At 40.2% G+C, this 23,829-nt stretch overlaps 1 long non-coding RNA gene across 1 annotated transcript in view; it reads left to right on the forward strand.

Annotated features, from left to right (window-relative positions):
- Positions 1-23,829, forward strand: part of LOC144365330 (uncharacterized) — an 80,514-nt gene that overhangs the window by 3,348 nt on the left and 53,337 nt on the right. Inside the window, exon 2 of the long non-coding RNA XR_013423639.1 lies at positions 5,032-5,116. This is a non-coding gene — a long non-coding RNA (uncharacterized LOC144365330). The remainder of the gene's footprint in view (positions 1-5,031; positions 5,117-23,829) is intronic.

Raw genomic sequence — 23,829 nt, forward strand, 5'->3', positions numbered from 1 at the left:
TCTCATTTCTAGGCCTCTGACTCAAGGCCTGTATCCTACTGCATGTGTGTCTCTGTCCTTAGGTGTCCAGCTGGGTCCCAGCTATTTGGCTTAGCTTCTTGACTATCTAGAACTCAGGACTCTTGGTTCTTTGGAGAGGCCTGGGATTTCTGCAAAGCTTGGTCATAAGGCTCTCCAATATAGATGAGCTTTCTTAACTCTGAGATCTACATTACAGTTCTACTATTTATCCACTGATTAAAGCTTTCCCCTTTTCTGGTAGTTTTGGTTCTTTGATTAATGAGATAGAGTTAACATTATTTTGCTCTTCCAATTTACCTGACATTATGTCATGATTTTCATAGATTACTTACTTAATATTTCACCTGGAAACAAGGTTGTAATTCCCACTTACAATTGAAAAAATGGGGTTCAAAAAATTGGACACATTGTACAAGGGCCCCAATGAGTGAGTGGCACAGACACAATTTAAAGCTAAATCTACCAAGTGCTCAAGCCTATGGCTCTTTCTAGTATATCACAATTCTTCCTCCCCCCCCAAAACCCCCCATAAACTCAACTACGATGGATGCTCATAAGCTAGTGTGGGCATATTGGATGCTGGTTTTGGCCTAAGGAATCACTAGGCAAATCAAAGTAGCTCTAGAGTGTTGGATCTCACCTGGATTGATTTTGGCCCAAATGAACATTTGAAAAAAATCTGGAGATATATTTCATTGTCACAACTGGGGAGATGGGTGGTACTAGCATCTAGGGGATGGAGGTCAGGGATGCTGATAAGCATTATACAATATATAACTTAATATTGTAAAGAGAAGAAGAAGAATAGAGATAATTTAGAGGCTGGGATCAATTCACTCAAAATAACAAGCTTATAATAAGATGGATGTTTATTGTTCAGTTGACAAGAAGATAAAACAAAGCCCCCATAACAAAGAACTATCTGGTCTATAATGTTGATAATACTGAGATTGAGAAACTGTGGTCTAAAGGGCTGATTTCTCTAATTTGCTTTACCAAAGGGTTGTGAACTTGGATTTGTCACTAGGCTTCTCTCTGATTCAGTGTCTTCAACTGAGCATCAGTGATCTGTAAAATGCAATGTTTGCAGAGATTAATGAATTCTGTAATTCTAGAGTTCATTAAAGAAAGCAATTAAATATATTAATTTCTGATTTAAAGAAAACACAAAAATGAGGTGATTCTGCTTGTCACCAAATCTGGTGCCACAGTCTGGCTGCAGCAGAATAACCGGGGTGTGACGAATAACTTGTGTAGATTGATACAGCAGGAGAGGGAGCCGTTTATTGTAGGACAACAGAGGTATTTATACATTTTGCACAGCTTATCTTAATTAGCGTAAACTAGATTCATCAGTCAACCAAAAAGGAATCTCCACACTTAATGGCTCACTTTTGTTACTTCACAAACCACTCCCTCTGGCATTTTGCCAGGCACCATCCAGACTTGTTTACAAACTCTAACATTCCCCTGGCAAAATACCAGGTGTTATTTTGACTTGTTTACAGACTCTAACAATCTGGCAATTATTAAAATACATTAGAGCTGAGCTTAAAATGTTCTATTCACATTAAATGAACTAATAGGACTTCTTATTTTGCCCAGGTTGTTTTTTGGATAGCTGGTCCTCTCTTCCCAGCTAACTACTTTAATTCACCTGTTCTGCTATGAGTGGCCAACAGTTATGCATATACAGTGTAATTTTCAGAGAACAATTTACATTTCTTAGTCTATATTTGCTTTCTGTTGTACTGTTTAAAGGGTCTTGAATCTTCTCTTACAATGTGCTTAGGATTTTATTTTTAATAAGCAGGGTTCCAAAAGGAGTGTGTCTATTACAATAAGTTATTTCAAACATTTAATGCATAGTTCAATCTTTCTGGAGTTGAGATAAGAGTTTAGAAGGAACCTTAGAGGACAACTTCTGATATTTTGTGCAGACACAAAATCCTGTCAGTTTAGAGTCACTGAATTTGTTGAACATCACAGAACAATGTATAACATGTGTGCAGTGACCAAAGGTTTTTTTTAATCTCAATAATATATTATTTCTATGATAACCATATAAAACTTTGTAGGTAGGATATTAATACTAACTAAAAAAACATATCTAGTTACTTTTTGTTTAGAGGGAGATAGTTGATTATCTTCTAAGAATACTTTAAAATTTTACTCATTTATTTTTTATTTTATTGATATTGGGGATTAAATCCATGGGTGCTGAGCTACATCCCCAGGTCTTTCTATTTTTATTTTGAGACAGATCTTGCTAAGTTGCTGAGGCTGATCTTGAATTTGCTATCCTCTTACCTCAGCTTCCTGAGTTGCTAGAATTACAGACGTGTGCCACCACACCTAGCTCTAAGAATATTTAATAGGACATAGTAAGTAATATTTCCCCATGCTTCCCTCAGTAGAACTAATAATAAGATTTGGTAGGGGCTGGAGATGTGGCTCAAGCGGTAGCGTGCTCGCCTGGCATGTGTGCAGCCCTGGTTCGATCCTCAGCACCACATACAAACAAAGATGTTTAGTGTCCGCCGAAAACTAAAAAATAAATACGAAAATTCTCTCTCTCTCTCTCTCCCTCTCTCTCTCACTCTCTCTTAAAAAAAAAAAGATTTGGTAAAAAGAAAATTTGCTTTTGGTGTGACTACACTAGCCAAATGAAATCATATGTCTACCAGTCAATGCAGAAATCAGTGTCATGTGGGGAAAAAACACTTTTAATAATCATGCCCTTGGTTTTCCTTTCTTCTTTTTTGGGGGTGGTGTGGTGGTATGTGTGTTTTAAGAACTGAAAGTGCACAGGTTTATCAACAGGTTTGGTGACATACTATTCTGGAGTGTTTCATTGACAATTCCTTTTGTCATTGAGGTCAAAGTTATTGCCAAGCCATCGTTATTTAAAGACTGCTGCTAAAGTAGCCAGTGTTCCATATCCTCATCCTGCACTGGCAGATGTCTCTGTCAGGAGAAATCAGCTGTGGTAGGTTTTCTTGTTGCTAATCTAAGTAAGGCCCACAAGGAAAGGACTGGTGAGACTGACGTTTCAGCACAAAGGTTCCCTTACTGACAATTCGTGATCAAGTGTGCTCTGTACTGTGGGGTGAAAGAAAGATGAGTAAGTCTGATACCTGGGAAGTATATTGGCTTTGCAGTCAGAGATAACCAATCTCAAATCCTCATTCTGCCATGACTAGTTACATAAGCCTGGATAAAATTCCCTGTTTGTTTTGTTTGGTTGTTTGTTTCTAGTGTCAGTTTTCTTATTTGTAAAACAGGGATACAACCTTCCTCATTGAGTTTTTCTTTAAAAAAGGATTGAAATGAAACAGAATATGTAAATTGCCAGACCCAAAATAGATACTGAATAAATATTAGTGTTCTTATAACATACAACCTACTCATGCCTCCAGCTTCCTCCACAGCTTATGTTGCATTGAGAGAGAGAAGGGCCCGTGGAGTACTATGTGAGGACACATGATGGGTGTCATAGGAGATAAAGACTCAGCACTCTTAAAAGGGAGAGACCACCCTAACCTGGTGAGCCAGGGAGAGAGAGGAACTGTATGGTGACTAATTTCAAACATCCTCCCTTGTTAGGGCAACTCTATGCCCCCCTGGATCCAGATTATATATGAGTCCCCATGGGCTTATGGATAACTCAGGCACAGCCCCTCTTGCCTGGTGTGTGTGTGTGTGTGTGTGTTTACACTCTTGATGGCAATGCCTTACCCTTACATACTCCTGCATCCATTAGGCCTACCTTCAGAGAGTAGATAAAAATAAATGGTCACAGAATGGATGAATGAAATGAGTGAGCATTTGAGCTGTGCTGAGAACTGTACATGTTGGAAGTGTTGCATGGAAAAGTACATTCTAGGGGAGAAACCCTTATAACCAGCTTTCTTTCTCCCATTCAAGGTACATTTTTAGTAAAATTGTGCCCACCATATTTTGTTATTTGCACTAGAAAAAAATGGTTAAGTGACCATTGTAATGAAAAAATAGTTTTTCTTTGACCTCAGGCCCATGGGATGGAGCACGACAGAACACATTTCACTAAGATTCCACCAGAATCTTCCCTCCAGGGAGGATGCACAGGAGGATACAGCTCTGTTGATTGAGGACCTGTGGCCCATAAAGGATACCTGTTCCATCTGATCTAGGCCACAGTGTTGGTCAGGAGTTAGATCCAGTTCATGCAGCTCAGCTCAAACAAAATAAAGCAAACAATCGAACATTACCATTTGCTTTGTATTGGCCACTATTTGGTTGTGTTTGTTTATGGCCTGCAGAGACCAAGTGGTTGATGTATCTTACTAAGGGCCTCTTAGCCACCAGCTGGGTTGCCAGGTGGTGAGATCAGCTGAGCTGGATACTGTAGAATCCACACAGCTTCTATCATTGACCTGCTATTTATCTCAGATATAAAGTAAGGACTTTCATGTGATCAAAAGTTTGCAGGACTAAGAAGTTAGAAGAAGGCAACTATTACAGGTCTAAACTGTTTACCCTGGAGCTAAGGAGCTTAAGTTTCTGAGCAACCCCCTTTGTAGAGTTCCCGAAGCCAAGCCCTAGTAGTGTGTCCCTATGATCATGTGTTTTTGTAGCATTTTCAAAGTTAAAGATAGTTCTGTATTATTTTTCTTGAAAAAAGATTTCTATCCTCAACTGCATCCTGATTGAATAAACTTCAGGCCCAGGAAAACCTAAATCTGCCCTTGATTATGGGTAAGTATTTTTTTTTTCCTTTCAAATTCTGATTGCTCATGGAAGGAATACAAAATATATTTCTTGGGTCAGAAATGGCTCATTTTCCCTGAGTTTTAGGTGAGCATGTGTGGGCTTAGCTACAGAGTATATTTCCCAGCTTCCCTTGCAGGTAGGTGTGGCTGTGTGATGACCATGGGTCCATAGGATGAAAGTTAAAGTGAGAATGTGCAGGTTCTGGGTCTTAAAGCTCTGGCCACCTTCCTTAAACTTTCCTCTCCTTCCTTCTCACAGAGTGGAAGATGCAATGACTTGTGCCCTCACCTGTGGGATGGTGGCACTGTCCCTCCTGTCCTGCCTGCTCACTCCAGGCTCTCAGGTAGGAGAGAAATTCAATCACTTAATTTTGGAATCTCTTAATAATTGCAATTTAGATTATACCCATTTTCCCCTCTTGCGTGTGAAAGAAACTATACAAAAACTTAACTCAGAGTTGATCTCTATAATTATCCCTGATCCATCTATTAACTAATTTTGAGTTTGTCTAAGCAAAAGTGCTTATCCTTATCAAAAGGTTCATTCAAGCTCTGCAGGCCTTATATTGTAAAGAGAACTGGACAAGCAGCTGGATGAGGATTCTATCATTTATACATATGAAGAGGTGGATACTGTCTCTCTGGTCTTGATATTCTCTTCTGTGTACTGTGAAAAATTATGGTTTCATCAGGGTCTTGGGAAGGTCAAATGAGTCTGTATGTAAGACATCACTCAAGTTTTGAATTTATTGTCACTTTATTTTTAAAATCATCTGAAAGACTTGAAAATCATATCAACCTGCTAGTTTGTTGTGAGGATTAGAACTAATCTATTCAAAATGCTTAGCACCTGCCCAGAATACCGTAAGTACACTGTAAGCGGTACTCTGCTTTCAGAAAGCTAGTGAGTGTTCAATACATGATAGTGTTTGCTATTTATAAGAATGTGGTATGAATAATAATGCATACCAAGTATTTTAAAATGGTATAACTCTGCACAAATATCCAGTGTTACCACTGTTGAACCTATTCTGAAAAATATAAGCTGTTACCAATGTCAGATATAATATAACCAAAGCCACTTAGGGAATATTTATAAGATACAAGTCTAGAGAGTAGGGGATACGAGGGAGGATGGCTGTGTACCACTAGCTCATGGTGCCCTCAGTCTGCGTCTGATTGGGTCTAAGTAGAGATCCTAGACCCAAGTTGGGCCAATAAGTCTCTGTATCCAGAAAGGTTGAAGGTTGGTGGAGCCGAGTCTGGAACTCCAATGTGGAGGCCTCTGGCTCTGTCTGGGTGCCTCTTCTTCCCTCCTCTCTATGAGCTTCCTCAATGTTCTTCCTCTGCCCCACTTCTTGCAATACCTAGAGTACTTTGTTTCTGTAGACATCGCCAAAGTTTCTCTGGCTTGTACCCAAAGAACCTTGACGATGTCTACAGAAACAAAGTAGGTGGTTTATTAATAAGTCTGAACAAAACTGAGAAGACTACATTTTTGAAAATATTATTCAGACTGCATTTTGAAAATATAAAATTTTCTTTGAATTACTGACTTGGCAGATGCAAACTAAGAAAAAATATTGAAGCCAATTAGAAATGTTTCTCTCATTAAATTATAAAACTATCTAGGACTAAAGAGGGCCACATTAAGCTTAAGTTAATGCATTTTGTGTGCAGAAAATATACAAATAAGTTATTAAATGTACAACGTTTCTGGGCATCTTTCATTAAGACCACAGTGCCGGGGAACGTTGGCCAGATTGCAGCAATGTACGAGCCGCTAGGACCTCAGTGCAGCGCTCCACCAAGACAGAGGAGCTTGGCGAACTACAGGCCTGCCTTGCCCTCCAAGGGGTACTTTATTGCTAATGTACCAAATGTGCTAATTACAAGGCCCTTTTCTCTTTAAGGCAGTCCCAGAGCACAAGCTCCTGAGAATAGTCTACCTCTGCGCTTGTAAAACTGCTATCAAGTGGGTTTTGAAATATAAACAATTAGATGGATAGTGTATATGGGAATAGACTATTGTAAAATTAAAATTATGTTTTCCTTCAGGGGAATAAAATAGAACATGTCCTTAGCCCTGGTCACACTTTTATTTCAGTCACCTTCATTTTATAGAGATTTTTTTTTTTCTTAAGGAAATCTTTTCCAACCATAATAAAAACCTCATTGATCCTTTCTTTGGAGACATTCATAACCAGATCTTTGATGAAATGCCCCATAATGGTTCTAAATGAGGTGTATTGAACTGTTTTGTCAATTCATTGCAGCCACAGTGGCATTGCCAATATTAAGCGGGAGGTAAACAGTTCTTAGGAAAAGTATTACAGAAGCAGTAGAATCTTTGCCTATCAGAGCCATGGTTTTATGTTTGAATCTTTTAAATAAAGTTTGAAAATGCTCACCACTCTATTAAATAATGAAAAGAAAAATGCCGTTCACTGTGAACTGCTGCTGACGAGCCTGGCCTTGTGTGAAGGGCACAGCTACATGCCTGCTTTCATTCTTAGCTGTCTGCAGTGCCTCGGTCACCGCCCTTCCCTTAGCCACTCACTCTCTCCTCCAGACATCCCTTCATTCCTTCAGCGTCTGTGGAAGAGTGGCCAGCATGTCCCTGAACACAGGGGCAACCCTGCAGAACAGCACAGTGGGAACCTCCCTGTGGCCTCTCAGGTCTCATGGATCTATTGTCCCTGTGCCACCCGTGTGCCTTTGCATGGTTATGACTTTTCATACTGTGAAGAAAAGCCTTACCAGAAAGAGCATGAGGTGCCATCTTTAGGGTTAAACTCACCTTTGAATATGTCCTTGTTTCCAAAAAGCACATCTCCCAAGGGGTGCTGCCCACACGTATTTACTACCCTCACTGGCCTGCCTTGTGTTGCTGGGAAGACTCTTTGGCCCATGTGAAATAAATACATCCCTGCTGCTTGTGCTGGAGAATATGACACATGCTTCTTGAGCTGGAGCTCTGTCTCAAGCTGGGGCTCACCGTTGGGAGCCATGATGGGCTTCTAGCTTGGACTCACGTTCAGCTGTCCTGCTTGCTCTGGACCCAGTATTGCAACACCTTGCCATGTCCCTGATGGGCAGTACCCGTGCCTCTCATGTCTCTTTTTTACCTGTGTTCTGGGCTTCCTACTTTGATTTTCATGCTTGCAAGACCCACTGCCTGTTTTGTTTTGTTTTTTCTTTTAAAGTCAGGATTTCCCAAACATATCCTCTAAATTTGATAAAGATTTATCTAGCCATTTTGGTATGGTGTGGTGACAGAAGAAAGATAGAAACTTAACTCTAGATTTATGGAACACAAATAAGGCATGGTAGTATGCTATAGAGAATTCCTGCCAGTTCAGAGTGAGTTCAAGTGTGTGGCAACAAGACTCTTTCTCTTTTGATGTATATTCAGGAATTTAGATGCCGTGAATTTCATAACATCAACTCGGTTCCAAGTGCCTAGTTTGGCGCCCCGCCCCTAACCCCCCACCAGATGGAATCCGAGTGGTTTCTGGGAGAGGCCAAGAATAAGAATCATTTTGTCTTCTCCTTGTCTGTCCCCACTGTGGGGTCTGCACACATGAAAGCCACATTCCGCAGGAGGGGCATCCTGTCCCTAGGAGAAAAATGGCATCTGTGACCAACTTTGACTTTTTCACACACTTTTCCTTAATTTTGTTCTCGGAGACTAACTTTTTCTTTTCTTTTTTTTTCAAGTTAGGATTTGAAGGAAAAGCTGCTTCCAACTATGTATAGGAGTATTTCTTCAGATTTACAGTTGTGATTACATGTGAAAAAGTCTGACCATATTATGAATTATTAATTAATATTGATGTCCCATCAATCAGGGCAGTGCATTTATAGTTAGATATAAGTTAGGGAAAGGCATCCTAATTGGCACTCTGGAGGGACGGACACTCAGACAATCCCAGCAGAAGCCCTTTCTCTGCAAAGCATATGGAGTATATTTACCCTCCAGACAGTATTAATTCCAGTGAAGCTCTGGACAGCTTGTTGTTCTGATGCCAGTTTTCACAAACTGCAGTAAAGAGGAGGACCAGTTATCCATTGTTGTGTAACTAACCCATTAGACAAAGTGGTGTAAAACAACCACCACTAATTTTCTCTTGATTTTATAATTTGCGCTGGGTTCAGTTAGATGGCTCTTCTGTTTGTCTTGCCTGGGGTCCCCTATGTGGCCACAGTTGGTGAATGGGTGGGAGGCTGGCCTGCTGAGATCTGCTCCCCTGTAAGCATAAAGTTGGAGTAGCTTGCTATTCAGGTTTCTCTCTGCTTGGTCTCATCCTCATGGTGGCTGGTCTGGGCTTGCTTCTGTGCTGAGAGTGGTGTTCCCAGAGGGTGAAGGTGGTAGTCGTAAGACCTCTTGAAGCCTGAACTTGGAAGTCTCACATCATTACTTCTGCCACATTCTTTTGGTGGAAGTATTCACAAAAAAGCCAGTCCAGATTCCAAGGCAGGAAAATAGACTTCTTGGGTGAGGCTGCAATGAATCTGTGGGCCACAGGCTGGTGGCACAAGAGCTTGCCTCCTATAAGCTTGGGACTGTGGGGCTTTTCTTACTAGGAAGTGAGTTTGGGCTTTGGGAAAGGAGTAGTAGAGCCAGCTCAGATAAAGGTTTCTTTGCATCAGATCAACACTTGACAATCAGCTCCTGCTCTCTGGCCATGATTTTTCTCTAAGATTTCAGTCTTAAAAACTGGAAGTCTCAATCTTTGATCTTAGTGATTTTCTTTCTCTTGAAGGATAAACATTCTTATTTGATAGCATGACCTGTTAGACCTTTCAAAGTCTGGTCCTTGTCCATCTTTGCATCATCTGTTATGGTTTTTCCACAAATAAGCTTCATTTTTTTTTGCAGTTTCCAATTACGCAGTGTGCTTTTATACTTTGGTACAGGTCCTGATGCCTAGAATCATGCCCCTTTGCCATCTTTATGCTAGGTCCACTGAGTTAAAGGGTCTGATGGCTTGCAAAACCTTTTCCTAGGGCAGCCTCAGTTAAATTAAGTGTCGTTTCCTAAACCCCCCTCTGGTCCCCACAGCATCCTTGGTGTGCCTCCATTAGTGTGTGCATTCTGCATACCATGTGTGAAGGTTGACCTACCCTCCTATCAGATCAGAGTTACCTTGAAATCAAGAGCTGTGCCTCACTCCTCTCTAGGACTCCTAGCCCAGTGTTGGCATATACCCGGGGCTTAAAATACGTAGACGCACACACATGCATTGTGTAGTAAAATCTTGGATTTATTTCTTACCATTTTGATGAAATGTCTACAACTGTTCTATGGGGACCCTTAGGATGTATGATCAGGAGAGCATGTATCACAGAGCAGAGTTTCAGATTTTCACATAAGTATTTAGAGAATTCTGGCATTTTTCAACATTTCTGACTCGGCCCCGCTAACCCCACCCTGCCCTGCCCGAACCCCTGGCACCAAGTTCTTCTTCTTTGGAATTGTGTGAATTATTACCACTGAAGAGTTTTGTTTGGATGAGAAGGATACCATCAAGAAATGGCAAAAGGAACAGCAACATTAAAATCTTATCTAAAGTTGCCTGTGGAGTCTATGAGAATCCCGGGAAGATGGCACACAAGGTTGATGTCCCAGTAGCATATGTGACACTGGAAAACACACCCTGGAAGCTGTGGAGTTATTCATCATGTTTCATGGAGTGGTATAAATACAACTCTCAGGGATAAATACTGTCTTCTTTTCCTTGTAGCAAAGACAACTGTTCAGTTAAGATGCCTGTGGCCCTTACCTACGGATGGCCATCTGAGGGAAATCACATTCATCCATCTCAGGCCACGGTCACCCCTGGTCATTTACTGAGGCTATTTTGCCCTTGTCATAGCCACTTGGGGCAAAAGTAGCTCTGTTACTGTTAAGCAGCTGCTCGAGGAGGAGAGGTAGAGGTGGAGGAGGGCCAGTCTAGGGGAATAAGAGGAGGTGATAGGCTGGGAGTGGTGGCTCACGCCTATAATCCCAGCAGTTTGGGAGTCTGAGGCAGGAGGATCGTGTGTCCAAAGCCAGCCTCAACAAAAGCAAGGCACTAAGCAACTCAGTGAGACCCTGTCTCTAAATAAAATACAAAATAGGGCTGGGGATGTGGCTCAGTGGTCAAGTGCCCCTGAGTTCAATCCCCTCCCTGACAAAAAGAGGAGGTGATAGGATGGGGGTGTGAGAAGGAGCAGAGCAAGGGAAGGAGGGAGATGAGCGTACTGTCCCTTCTGTTGCCCTGAACACTACCCATCTAAACTTCTCTCTGATTTCTTTATCCTTTGGCCCTGTCAAGGGCAGAGTTTCCAGTTTTCTCATGCATATATTATAAAGTATTGGCTACAGAGAAGGAGTATTGAACTTGTAACTCTGTAAACCTTGCAAATTTCAGCCCATAACTGATTTCTAATAGTGCTCTTAATCTTTTATTCCTTTCAAAACCTTCGATCAATATTGACTATCACATGCTTCTATATTTCTCCAAAAAGAGTTGAACTTGCATCTTGATTGCCTTCATTTGGGGAAATAAAATTTGAGTAAATATTTGCTCTTATATGATAGTGCAGACAAATTAAGTCCTTAAATAAAACTGGGTAACTAGATAAAGCAAAAGGAGTGTCACCTTTTATCCTGTGCCAGGCACTGTACTGAGCTCTTTCTCTCTCTCTCTCTCTCTCTCTCTCTCTCTCTCTCTCTCTCTCTCTCTCTCTCTTTCTCTCTCTCTCCCTCTCACCTGGGATTGAACTCAGGGGCACTCAACCACTGAGTCACATCCCCAGTTAGCACCTTGCTTTTGCTGAGGCTGGTTTTGAACTTGAGATCCTCCCGCTTCAGCCTCCCAAGACGCTGGGAGTACAAGCAAGCACCACCACACCTAGCTTGTGCTTAACTCTTATTGGCCTTATTTCATGTATCCTGCTGACCTCTACTCTGGGAGGTAGACTCTGCTAGTATTTCCCTCAGATGGAGAAATGGAGGTTGGCATGACTGAGGTGGTTGTGTAAGGCCACACAGGCGGGGATGATAGAGCTGGAAATATCCTAGTTCCATTGATCGCAGTGCTTTCAACCACTTCACTAAGTGGAGGACTAATCAGTACACATACATATACTAGTCTTCCTCTGTCACCCCCAGTTCTTACTGAGCATCTACTATGTACAGAGACAAGACTAGAAGCCTTCCATAGGTGTCACATTTGATTAGCCATCGACCATCCAAGTGTGTATACAACCACAGATGCTACTGTCTAATTAAGAGATAACATGGCATGGTGATTAAGTATTTGAATTTTGGCTTCAGACTTCCTGGCTTCAAATCTTCACTTGGCTAGGTACTACTTTTGTGTATTCTGACAAGTTACGTGATTTCTTTGTGCCTCAGCTTTGTGATAGTACATAACATTAGTATCCCCTTATGAAACTTAGAGGTCATTAAATTTGCAGACTGCCAAGAACAGTGACAGACACCACCTAACTTCTGCAGGAGTTTGGTTAATAAGTGAATCAGCTTTTCAAATGTGGCTGATGAGAGCGTGAAGAGTGAAACTTACTAGACAATACTCCAGAAAGAAAATCATTAAGAGAAAATGAGAGAGAGAGACAGAGAGAGAGAGAGAGAGAGAGAGAGAGAGAGAGAGAGAGAGAGAGAGAGAGAGAAACACCCATCAAACTGCAAAATCCGTAACAAGCTTAAAATGAGAATACTGCCTAAATGTGTCTACAGGGATGTGACATGTCAGTGTAATGAGCTAAGCTGTCTAATTTTATTTAAAAGACAAAAGAAAGAGTTCTTTAAAATAATTATATAGCCATGCCTGATGATACTGGATCCTGGTTTTGAGAAAACACTGTTGTCTATTCCTGAATTATTTGCTTCCAAGACATTTTAAGATTGTATAAAACAGGGCTAATTGTTTTGGTTAATGAGTGGAATATTTGTTGTGATTATTTATGCACTGCCACGAGAACACCAGGGCCTTTCCACACAGGCACTAGTTGTCAAGTAATGCTGTTTACCCTTGAGAAATTAAATAACAGGAGGCCAGTTTTATACTGATGTCCATGTGCACCATTGATTCAGACTTTTATGAGACAATCTAAGGATTCTTTGTGCCCTTTGAGTCAGCCATGAAAATCAGGCAAGACCATCTTTAAACTTTGTGGGCATGGATTCAACCTTCTTCATAATCTATATTTAATTTCATTGACTGTCTTCCTTCTTCAGATTTTGCTTTTAATCCTCTCCCCAAGAGCTGCCTCCCGTCAAAATGTCTATTTTCAAAAGAGGTGGGAGGAAGCGTTCTTAGAGGGGAGTGTCTGCTTTGAAGGAGGACACAGAGGGTTAGAGAAATCAAAATGTCAATTATGTCTAAGGTTTGCAGGGTGCAAAGCTATAAAAACCGGAGAGTTTACTGAAAAAGGGTTCCCCCTGCTGGAGACTCATTGAATGGCACCGCCATGAGCTCCAAACCACTCAGATCGACCCTGTAACTTAATGCAGCTGCTGGAGAGGGGCCTCCTTCCCAACACACAAGTCACAGCCCCAGACTCTCTGCAGATGTTTCTTTATGACCCGTCAAAATGTTTGCTAAATATCATCTGTTAATTTCCCAAACATCCTGGCTGTAGTTCTTTTATGTGTAACCCGACTCAAGATCTTAAAATAGATGACAGCAAAATAAAATATAAAATGAAATACTCGTCCATGAAGGTGCATTTGTACTAAAACATTAGCAAACTGTGCTGTGCAGCAGGATTCCATTCTCAGAGGACAGGTCTTCATTTTTCTTCCATTTTAGAATAGATTAAGTGGTTAGGTGTGTGGCCATCAACCCTAGTCTTCAGTTTTTTTTATCATAAGATTTTTAAAGAATCACCATCTGCAGGAAGGGCTGCTGGTCCTAAACTGGGTTTGTTGTGGACGCAGTTAGTCCCCTCCCTACCCTCATAGCAGGACTTGGGTGCAATTGTATAGGAGGCAAAGTTGCTGCTGTCAGCATCTCTTTGTGATTGAGGTCTGGCAACCTCTTCCTTGAGGCTGGAATAGGCTCCTTCCGATAAGGGAATTCATACTGTTCCCAAGGACTGTTTGCCTTGTAAGCAGGGATTCCTGGATGGAAAAGTGCTCATTTGCAAAAGGAGGGAGTTCCTAGTGGTGCAATAGCTGTCATTTGGGGGAAATGGAAATGGTGTAGCCCACCCATCAAATCACACACCAGGGTTCCTCTCCTCTTTGGTGCTTGGAGGATCCGTTGCCATGGCAACCAAACCTCCAGCAGTTGCCCTCAGGACAGTGGAGGTTGGGGAGGAGAGCTGACGTCAGAAGGTGGGAGGAAGTGGAGAGGAAGTCCACCCGAGAGGCCTGGCTGCTCAGGTCCTCAGCACACCCACGGGTTCCCCGCACAGAGGGAAGCGGGGCCAGCTGCGGCTCTGCTCCAGGATGCCGGGAGCAGGCAGCTGGGCTGGGAACCCTTTGTGCTAAGGGAGGTCTGCGAAGACAAGCAGCCGCTGATTATAGGATATTTCATCAGAGCAGCTGCAACCCATCAGCTCCTGACTCAGTGCCTCTCAGAGGGTCCACCCTTAGGAACTTCCCAAGCTGTGTGCACTGAACTGGATCCCAGAGGCTCAACTACTGTCAGAGTTCTTTTAAAGGGAAAGGCAGCCTTATTTATTTATTTATTTTTTTCCAAACAGCTGTTTGTTAGACTAGAGAACTCATTCTCTAAGTGTGTGTCTCAGCCCAGGGCATCCTATCACCTGGGAAATTGAAACTGTAGGTCAGGACCTAGTCATCTGTCTTGACCAAACTTTCTGGGTCTTTCTGATGTATGCCAAAGTTTAAGAAGCTTAAAAATGGGTGAGGAATTCATAATTTACTTAGTATAGGGATACATAATGGGAACAAGGAGAGGTGGGTGACATGGTGACCCAAAAGAGTAAAATACAAGGACAAATGAATGCTCCTGATGTACAAGGCCTGTTGGTTTCCTCCTCTTCTGGAACCTAGCACATGTCTTTGGTGACTTCTTGAATCTGGACAGAGGGGAATACTGTCCCATCTTTGACATCATCTTCTGGAAGAGTACAACTCACTCAGTGATGATCAGCTTTATAGTGGAGTCTCCTGACAGTTCCTTGCGGGAAAACCCAGAAGCTTCCAACTTGCTAGGGAGCTTCTGATGCTCTATATAAACATCAAACCAGCTACAAAAAGGAAAAACTTGGCTTCATAACAGTAACAGCTTTCAAAAGAGTTGTGGGACGCAATAGTTTTTTTTTTTTTTTAAATTTTGCATAGGGCATTGTAGATACAGGCATCTCTCTCTAGTGAGAGATGTGTTTCACAGCTTATCTTTTTGCTCATTTTGAAAAGTGCTTGGCACAGCTCCCTCTTAAGGAGGAGGATGTGAGTAACAGCTGCCATTGATGGAGGGCTTCCTCAATGCTGAATCAGTTAATGTATCAGTTTCTCATTGGATTTCCACCATAATAATTTTGATTTCCCCATTTGTCAGTAAGAAAAAATGAGCATTTAACAACAAGGAACTCATCCAAATTCCCAAAGCTAGTGACTAGCATCTCTGGATTAGAACCCTAGGTGGTCTGACTCCAGAGACCACAACTTCACCACAAGTTCCCTAGTTAAGGGGCATCTCCTCCCCAGGTCTTTGTAGAGACCACATCTTCCTCTTTATACCACTGCTGGTAGTGCAACTGATAATTTGCAGAAGGTTGCATTGGTTATCTTGTTTTATCTTAACTATAGCCTTATGAAGTAGGCAGCAATGTCAAAATCCTTGTGTGGATGAGGAAACTAAGGGTCCCAATAGCCAAGCAGCCTATCGCAGCAGAGCCATGGTGTAGACCAGGAAGTACATTCATATTTAATACACTCCATTCTGCCACTTAGCACATCATGGTTTATATCCAACTTATTTATATTCAAACCTGTGGCTATCAGCTACTGATGGAAAACTTTCCAAATTAGTTACACTCTTTTTCTCTCAACTATTCAAGAGACCAGAATTTAGAACTTTGAAAAACTACCACTTAGAAAGCATAACAAAAGTAAAACATAGTTGTAATAACAAGTCAAACAACTAAGAAGGCTCTTAATCTCTTTATGTTCCCCAGAGCCCCAATATATTGCCTGGCATTAAGTAGGTGCTTAATGAATAAAGTAGGTATAGATAAATACTGAATTGATTTCTTATACAGGCACTTAAGTTCACAAGTTTGTTGAGCACCGAGAACTATGTCAGGAGGCTGCAGGGATACGGATGTGACCTCTGTCCTTATGAAGAAAGAGTAATTTATAGGGCATGAATGAACAGAAGGGGAAAGAGGAGACTTCCCCAAGGGGAGTCACCAGAGTCCAAGAATTCAGCAAAGGCCTCCCAGGGAATAATAATATTGAGGCAAGATCTAAATTTCATGTCTGATCTCTGCTTGTCCACTCTATGATATTAACTTGAACTGCCACTGAAACTCCATTCATTCATTCAACAAATATTTACTGAACACCTACTACATGCCAGGTCCTGTGCTTGGCTCTCAAGGATGTGTTGTTATTGTTAAATGTCATACAATGATAGAAGTCAAATATCATATAATACGTCCACTTAAAGTGTTTAATTTAATGGCTTTTAGTATGTCCTTGGACTATCAATTTTTGAATATATTCGTCACCCCAACAAAAAAAATCTCACAGCCCCCACAGTCATTCCTCATCCCTCCTCAAATTCTTCAGTCCTGGGCAGCCACTAATCTGCTTTCTGTCCTTATGGATTTGCCTACTTTGGACATGGATACAAATAAAATCACAGAATTTGTAATATTTTTATCGCTGGCTACTTTCACTTGGTATGTTTTTAAGGTTCATGGAAGTTGCAGCCTAGATTAGTCCTCCATTTCTTTTTATTGCTGAATAATATTCCATTTATTCTCTGTTGTATGTAAGTAACACTTTTTATTTATTCATTTATCAGTCAATAGATATTTGGATTGTTTCCACTTTTTGTTGATTATGAATGATGCTACTATGAACATCCATGAACTAGTTTTCGTGTGGAAATACGTTTTTATTTCCATTTCCCATTAGGAGTAGAATTGCTGAGTCAGACCTCCTGGAGTTGCCATGGGGGGGATCTACAGGGAGAGTCAAGTCAGAGGATCCAGAAATTCCATCCCGGGGTGAGGAATAGAAGTGAAAAAGCTTGGACATTTTGAGGAACTGCCAGGTCCCTTTCCAAAGCAGCTGCGCCGTTTTACATTCCCATCCGCAGCCTCTGAGGGTTCCAATTTCCCCACATCCTGACCAACATGTGTTATCATCTGTCTTTTTGATTATAGCCATCCTAGTGGGTGTGCGGTGCAGTCTCATTTGGTTTTGATTTGATGGCCAATCTGGAGAGTTTTGAGCGCTGTGGTGACACAATCTGGCTTGGGTTTAAAAAGATCTGTCTGGCTAAGAATAGACTAGTGGGGAGAAGGGAAGGCGTGGGTTAGGAGGGAGGGCATTGTAGTAATCCAGGTGGGAGATGGTGGTGAGAAGTGACAGAATCTTGGAATCTGAAGAACTCCTGGAACAAGTGTAGGATCTCCAGGTTCTTTGCAAGATAGGAAGGACAGATTTCACTGCTGTCCCCTGTGAAGCAAAAGAATGAATGAAACTTGGGTTTCAAACTAAGCAAATGTAGGAGAATGGTGAGCCTGGGAGTCCCTTTTTTTTTTTTTTTTGGTGGTATCTATACGAGGGGCAAGTGCTTGACAGCACAGTAGGGCACTGTGTGTGGAGTGTGGCCATATAGTTCTGCCTTAGAGAATGAGCTTGCGACCTGGCTCCCTCTTTGTGAGTATGGGGCACTTTGGGCACACACCTTAAGATCTTTATGGCCCAAATTCTTATCTGAAAAAGGGAACTAATTCCTAATTTCTAGGGTTGTTGTGGGAGCAAGCTGGGAGATTCAAGACATTATAGTGATTTTCTTGGAGCTTGAGAAGAGAGACCAGTTTGAGAAGGAGTTAGTTGGCAAGAAGAGCTCTAAAATATTTGGTTTAGAATCACCTTTCGACATCCACCTGTCTTGTCCTCAATTGTCTCTTTCCTGCCACCTGCTTGAAAATGCAAAAATCTTAGACTGTTTTGTGTGAAAACACAAGATTATTATTATTATTATTTTGGAATCCTAGTTCATCTGATAGCCTAATGACTTGAACTAAATAAATTAGCTGGAGTTTGTGTATCAATGGATTTAGGGACTGCAACAATCAATGGCTTCAGTCTAACCTTGTACAAAGTCACTTAGACATTGTCAAGGCCCTGCAAGATCTAGTTGATCAATCAAATTGCGAATGATGCATGAAAGGCAAGGCAAGTTACATTCCATGTTGACAGAATTCTCCTTGTGCTGAGTGCCCTTTGTAGTCTGAAGAAACCAGACATGCAAATGATTCCTGGACGGAGTGGAAGGACATGTTCCTACTCACTGTGCTCACATGAAGATGGAACACGCATTTGGATACACCATCCATTGAGTCCATAATAGGAACTTTAATATGTCTAAAAATAAAGATCATTCACTTTTTCAGCTGAATGTTTGTTGCTTTACCTTTGCTGTTTCTAATTTGAAAAGTAAAATGCATAAATTTATTATTGCATCAGTCATACATTTAATTTTCTAGACAAATAAACACATTTGAGAATATGTATCATTCTACAGTTGCAAAACTAAAAATGACAGCCCACATAGCAGGGGTTATGGATCTACCCATCTGGTAGAGGCATGGAAAATATAGGCCTTCTGCATGCTTAATAGGATTGTAGAATTCTGAGGTGTGAGGCCAACAATAATCTTACTTTGAATAGATAAGAAAGTTTGACTAAATTCAGATGACCCCTATTTTTTGATGATTTTGAATTGGAGATCTCCAGAAGGGGGTCTGATAGGACCATTTCTACAGAAACTCCTCCTTAGGAGCCTGATATTCTTGGAGGTCCAGAGATGTCTTGGCTGGTATTGCAGAGGTGAGTAGCTATCTATCCAACCCATTTCTTTTTCTTTTTGAGCACATAAATAATCTACATTTCCTAGCCTCCTTTTCAGTTTTATATGCACACACATACTTTCATCTTCACACATCTGTGCATACATATTTGGCCAACACCATAGGATTGGAGCAGTGTTTACTTAAAAAATGTGAAGATGGTTTAACATTATGAAATCTATTTTTATTTAATACTATAGTAGTATTACAAGAGGGAACAACACATGATCCTTTTGAAAGATGCCCCAATGCATTTCCTTATCCATTTAGCCCAGGGACACAACCAGAATTTGCTTAGAAGTAGCATGATACTTATTCAGTGAAGAGACAATTCTGATCTGTGAAGTTTACTAACATGCAGATACCAAAGACAGAAAGATAGGGAACTGTTTTCATCTAATTGAACTTTATTCTCTGTTGTAAGAAGAAGAAACTTAATTCAAAAATAATTTCTAGTTGACTTTGGATTTAGCATCTGAAAACCCTAAGGCTCCTCAAAGATCCCCCAGCTTTTAATGTGACTATTGAGCAGAGCTTGTTCCCCTTCTAGGAGGGTGAAGCTTTAAATCTGTCCCACATCTCTTTCCAGAACCTTCCCTGTAAGGACCTTCTTTTTGTGCCCAGGGTTTCTGAAGAGCTTCCCCTCCCTTACAATCTCACTCAAGCCAATTCATAAAAGCAAAAAATTTTTGGATTCACTTATTTAGCTTCCTTTATAAACTTCTCCTACTAGATTAAAAAAAGGGATTTTATGCCTAATAATGAAATTATGCTTATTTTTAAATTTGTAAAAATGCTTCTGTTGTTATTGAGTTGGCTGAAATTTCAACGCATATAGGCATGGATCATTCAAAAAGAGCTTTGCTGTATTTGGCAAATGGTAAGAAGAGATGTTGAACTATGAGCACTTTTAAGTACCACTGAGCAATACTTTTATTCCCCAAATGCAAAGCTTTGCACAAGAATGTATCTAATAATTAGCTGGTAGACCAGATTACTCAGGAGTCTCTTCTGGTCTCATAAGTAAGTAAATAGTGTTTCTTTGTTGTAATTATTTATTTTCCCAAGAGGCCAGAAAGGCTGTAATCGTAATAACAATTTTATCTGTTTCCTCTCTCTATAATGATTTACTGTGTATACCTAAGAGACTCGGAAACCTCTTTGGATTTCCCTAGTCCAGGCTTCCAGAAGATATTTCTCTTTTAAAGGACCCAGGTGTTAAGCTAAACGCCCTGTTTATAGAATGTTAAGGTTATGACACAAGTCAATAAAAGCCTGGAAGTGCTGTTACTGCTGACATTGCACCCCTAACACACGCCATTGAGCCTTTTATTTCTCTTTCACAATAGTGTGGAGTTAAGGAGGGAGTGTAAAACTTAACTTTGAATTTCCTGGTTTTTGTTGGTTTGTTGAGCAATCCTAATGCTATTGAATTTCCCCCCATGTGGGTGGTGGTTTTGCTGGCAGGGCAGTTGTGCATTGTATTTTTCTAAGAGTTACAATGGTTTAGAGCCAGTCCCAATAGTATGGATGTAAACCATAGGTTGAGCTTTGGTGTGATAAGTGAAAGCAGAGGAATATGTGTAAAATGTATGAATTCATTTGAACCTGACAGTGATTTCCAATGGGAGAGGGAGTTTTTTTGTGTGTGCGCAGTTAGCTCTCAGTTCTTTTTCCCCTGGGGTTGGACATACTCTTGGTAGTTTCTGTCATTCCATACAAACAAACGCCCAGGTGGAGAGGCCATGTGCCTGTGGGCACCATCCTTCCCCACATAGAACACCCAGTTATTCTTTAGGGACAGCAGATATTGCACCAGCTCATGCCTTCCAGTGGATGTACCACAAAAATGTGGCTCTGAGTTTATTCATATGACAAAACCAGTGGGTATCATGGCTTGACTTTTTCTTTTAATTATTAAAATTAATTTGTGCTGTTTCTTTTTCTCACTGCAAAAGCTATAGATGTTCATTATAGAAAAATTATTAAGTAAAAACAAGGAAAGAAGAAGATAAAAGCATTACTTAACCAACCATTGCCAACATTCAGTGTGTATCTTTATAGGCATTTCCCTACAGAGGCTAATTTTTTTAAAAAGGGAATCATAGTATTCATATTGTTTGTAACCTACTTCCTTTTAAACTATAATATCAAACATAATTGTCTAGCAATCATGTTCATTTTATTTTTATACTAATTAAAAGGTAAAACATGTATAGTTTTTAAAAAGAAGAAAGCGTCATAGGAGATGAATTATGCAACTTTTAACTTTGTGTTTTTCACACACACATATATGATTTTTTTGCATTTATATAATACTCCCTGATTGGATGAACTATAATTTAGGTAAGTGAATACTGTCTTCCTATTGGACTATAAGCCTGTGAAACCATGTCAGTTTTATCACATAGTATCCCCAGCATCAGCAAGGTGACAGTACATAATAGATTTTCAGAAAATAATGCATAAATACAATTTTTATGTTCTATTTTTTCACCATTACAAATATTCTACATATAATTTTAGTCACGGGCATTTTGTAAATTTTGTGAAATACTAGAATTAGAATTTTGAGCCATGAGCATGTGCTGTGGAAGCCAAACTGTTTGAACTGATATCCTGGTTCTAGGACTTTATGAACTATAGTGGGCTGAGACTGGCCTGTGAAAGCCAATTATGCCCATCTACTCTCAACTCCAAGTTTGATGACTTCCTGTTGGTAGCTTGAAATCAGTCAGGGTGCAAGTAATTATACCACAGACATTGGCAAATGATACAAAGTGGGCTTTTCCTTTCTCTTTTCTTCCTTCCTTCCTTCCTCCTTCCCCCACTTTCTCCTTCTTTTTTTCCCTGGTTTTCTCTCATGCCAATGCTATGATCACAGGAAGGTTCCACAACCTTTCCAAGGCTTTGTTGTCTCAAGTGGGAAATGGAGACAATTAAAGTCTGAACTCATGGTCAGGGTGCCTGCTCTGCACAGATGCAGGAGGCCTCATTCACAGGCAAGTCCCTGAACTGTGACTTCTAGATCTGGGGCACACACAGCTCTGCTCAGAGGGTAGCTTTGAGAATTAGTCTGAACAAGTGCTAAGCAGTCAATAAATATAAGCAGTTGTTATGTTATTATGGTTATATGTATTACTTTAGGTGTTTACAAATGCTCTTCAAATGTACATCAATTTATCAATTTCTTGCTACCTTTCCATAAGTGCATATTAGTGATCCTTTTCCATGTCTGATTGCTGAAAAATATCTAATTATCACATTCATTTGCTTTTTATTGATCATTAGCAAAAGCAAGAATCTTTACATTTATTTATTGGCCATAAGAATTATCTCTTTATATTATGTGTTGCAAATATTTTTCTTCATTTGTCTTTTGCCTTTTTTTTATCTTATTTTGTTCTTGTGTTTGTTACACCAAAGACATTTTAAATTTATATGTAGTAAAATATCATTAATGTTTCCTGGGATTAGTAGACTGTTTTAAAAGGCACTCTAAAATTATAATCTCAAAATGCTTCAACAATTATGGAAGAATGTTTTATATTTTCTACAGATATCTGAGTTATTTTCTATCTAGCCATCAACATTTCTATCTATTATATCATCCACCTATCTGTCATTTATTTATTCATTTTGCTTTTATAATTATTTAATTATAAATAAATACACATATGTACACATATATGTGCATATTGATACACATAATTATAAGTAGCCATTCTTATTAAGCATCTCTGATTCGGCATCCTTATAAGTACATTTTTGCACACATCTGAAATTATTCATCTAGGATAGAGCCAAATTGTCCGATGGAAAGGTTATACTATTTTTCACCCTCACTATCAGCAGATGAAATTGTTATGATATATTGAGAAAAGAAGAAACCTGTTAAGCAAAATGTTCACATTGAGAATTTGGTATGCAGTCTGTAGTAGTTTTTTTTTCCCTTTTAGGTAAGAAAATGTCTCACCGTCTTTCCAATTCTGATTTTGTTTCTTCTTTACCATATGTATTATCCAAACCAAAGACTGAAAATCATTGCTAAGCTCCTGATCCAATTTGGGGATCTAGAAAGGCCATTTGAGCTGCTGCACAATGCTTATCCTGCAGTCCAGGAACAGAGACATCGCACAAGGGTGGAGAGATGCTGAGCAAATGAAGGTATGGGTGATATGATTGTGAGAGAGCTGAGTTAGACAACAAGAGTGTGAATTTTGAGGTGCTCAGGAACCTCAATTCCTGGATGGATTGTGGGAAGTACGAATGTAGTCTGAAGGCGTCCAATATATATTTCTGGTGTGAGCTGTTGCCCTGCAAATTCACCAAAGGGTGTAGGAACGATTTCACACAACAGTTCACTTGGTGATTTACGTGGGCGCAGGCAGTGTGGTCATATGACACTGCGGAGCCAATAGACAACAGCAGTGCCTTGCCACTGACAATCAACCGATGCTGGGAGATGTCAGCAGCCGATATGACTGAGAGCTGGGAAGGCATAATAACATTTACATTGATGTTTTCAGCCGCAATTGCTACATGCTTTTTCTCTGCTATTGCACAGATGCAATATGTTGATCGTACAATAAATTCCCCAGCCTTCATTCTTTAAAGCTTTCTAACTCAAATTTGATAATTTCACAGCAGGGCTGTGGTTTGCTGTTTCTCTAAAATGGAATCAATATCTATCTTATATATATGGTTTTCCAGGGATCATGGTTTCTATTTCTTGAATACCAGTGCCATTTAATCAGAAGGCAAAAATTCAAGAAAAAGCAAGATTATATTGTCCTGAATGTTAAGCAGAATCTCGCATGCATTAGACATTGATGAATATTTCAAGGAGCATCTCATGACTAATCCTTGTCACTTTAAGATAAAAGATTCAGTTGTTACACACACTCAAACTCTCATACTCATACCAGAAAAAGATGATAATTTGGTAAGATTGAATTCTGTTGTGTAGATGTATACTATCTCA

This window comes from Ictidomys tridecemlineatus, chromosome 7 (assembly GCF_052094955.1).
Source record: "Ictidomys tridecemlineatus isolate mIctTri1 chromosome 7, mIctTri1.hap1, whole genome shotgun sequence".
Taxonomy (NCBI): domain Eukaryota; kingdom Metazoa; phylum Chordata; class Mammalia; order Rodentia; family Sciuridae; genus Ictidomys; species Ictidomys tridecemlineatus.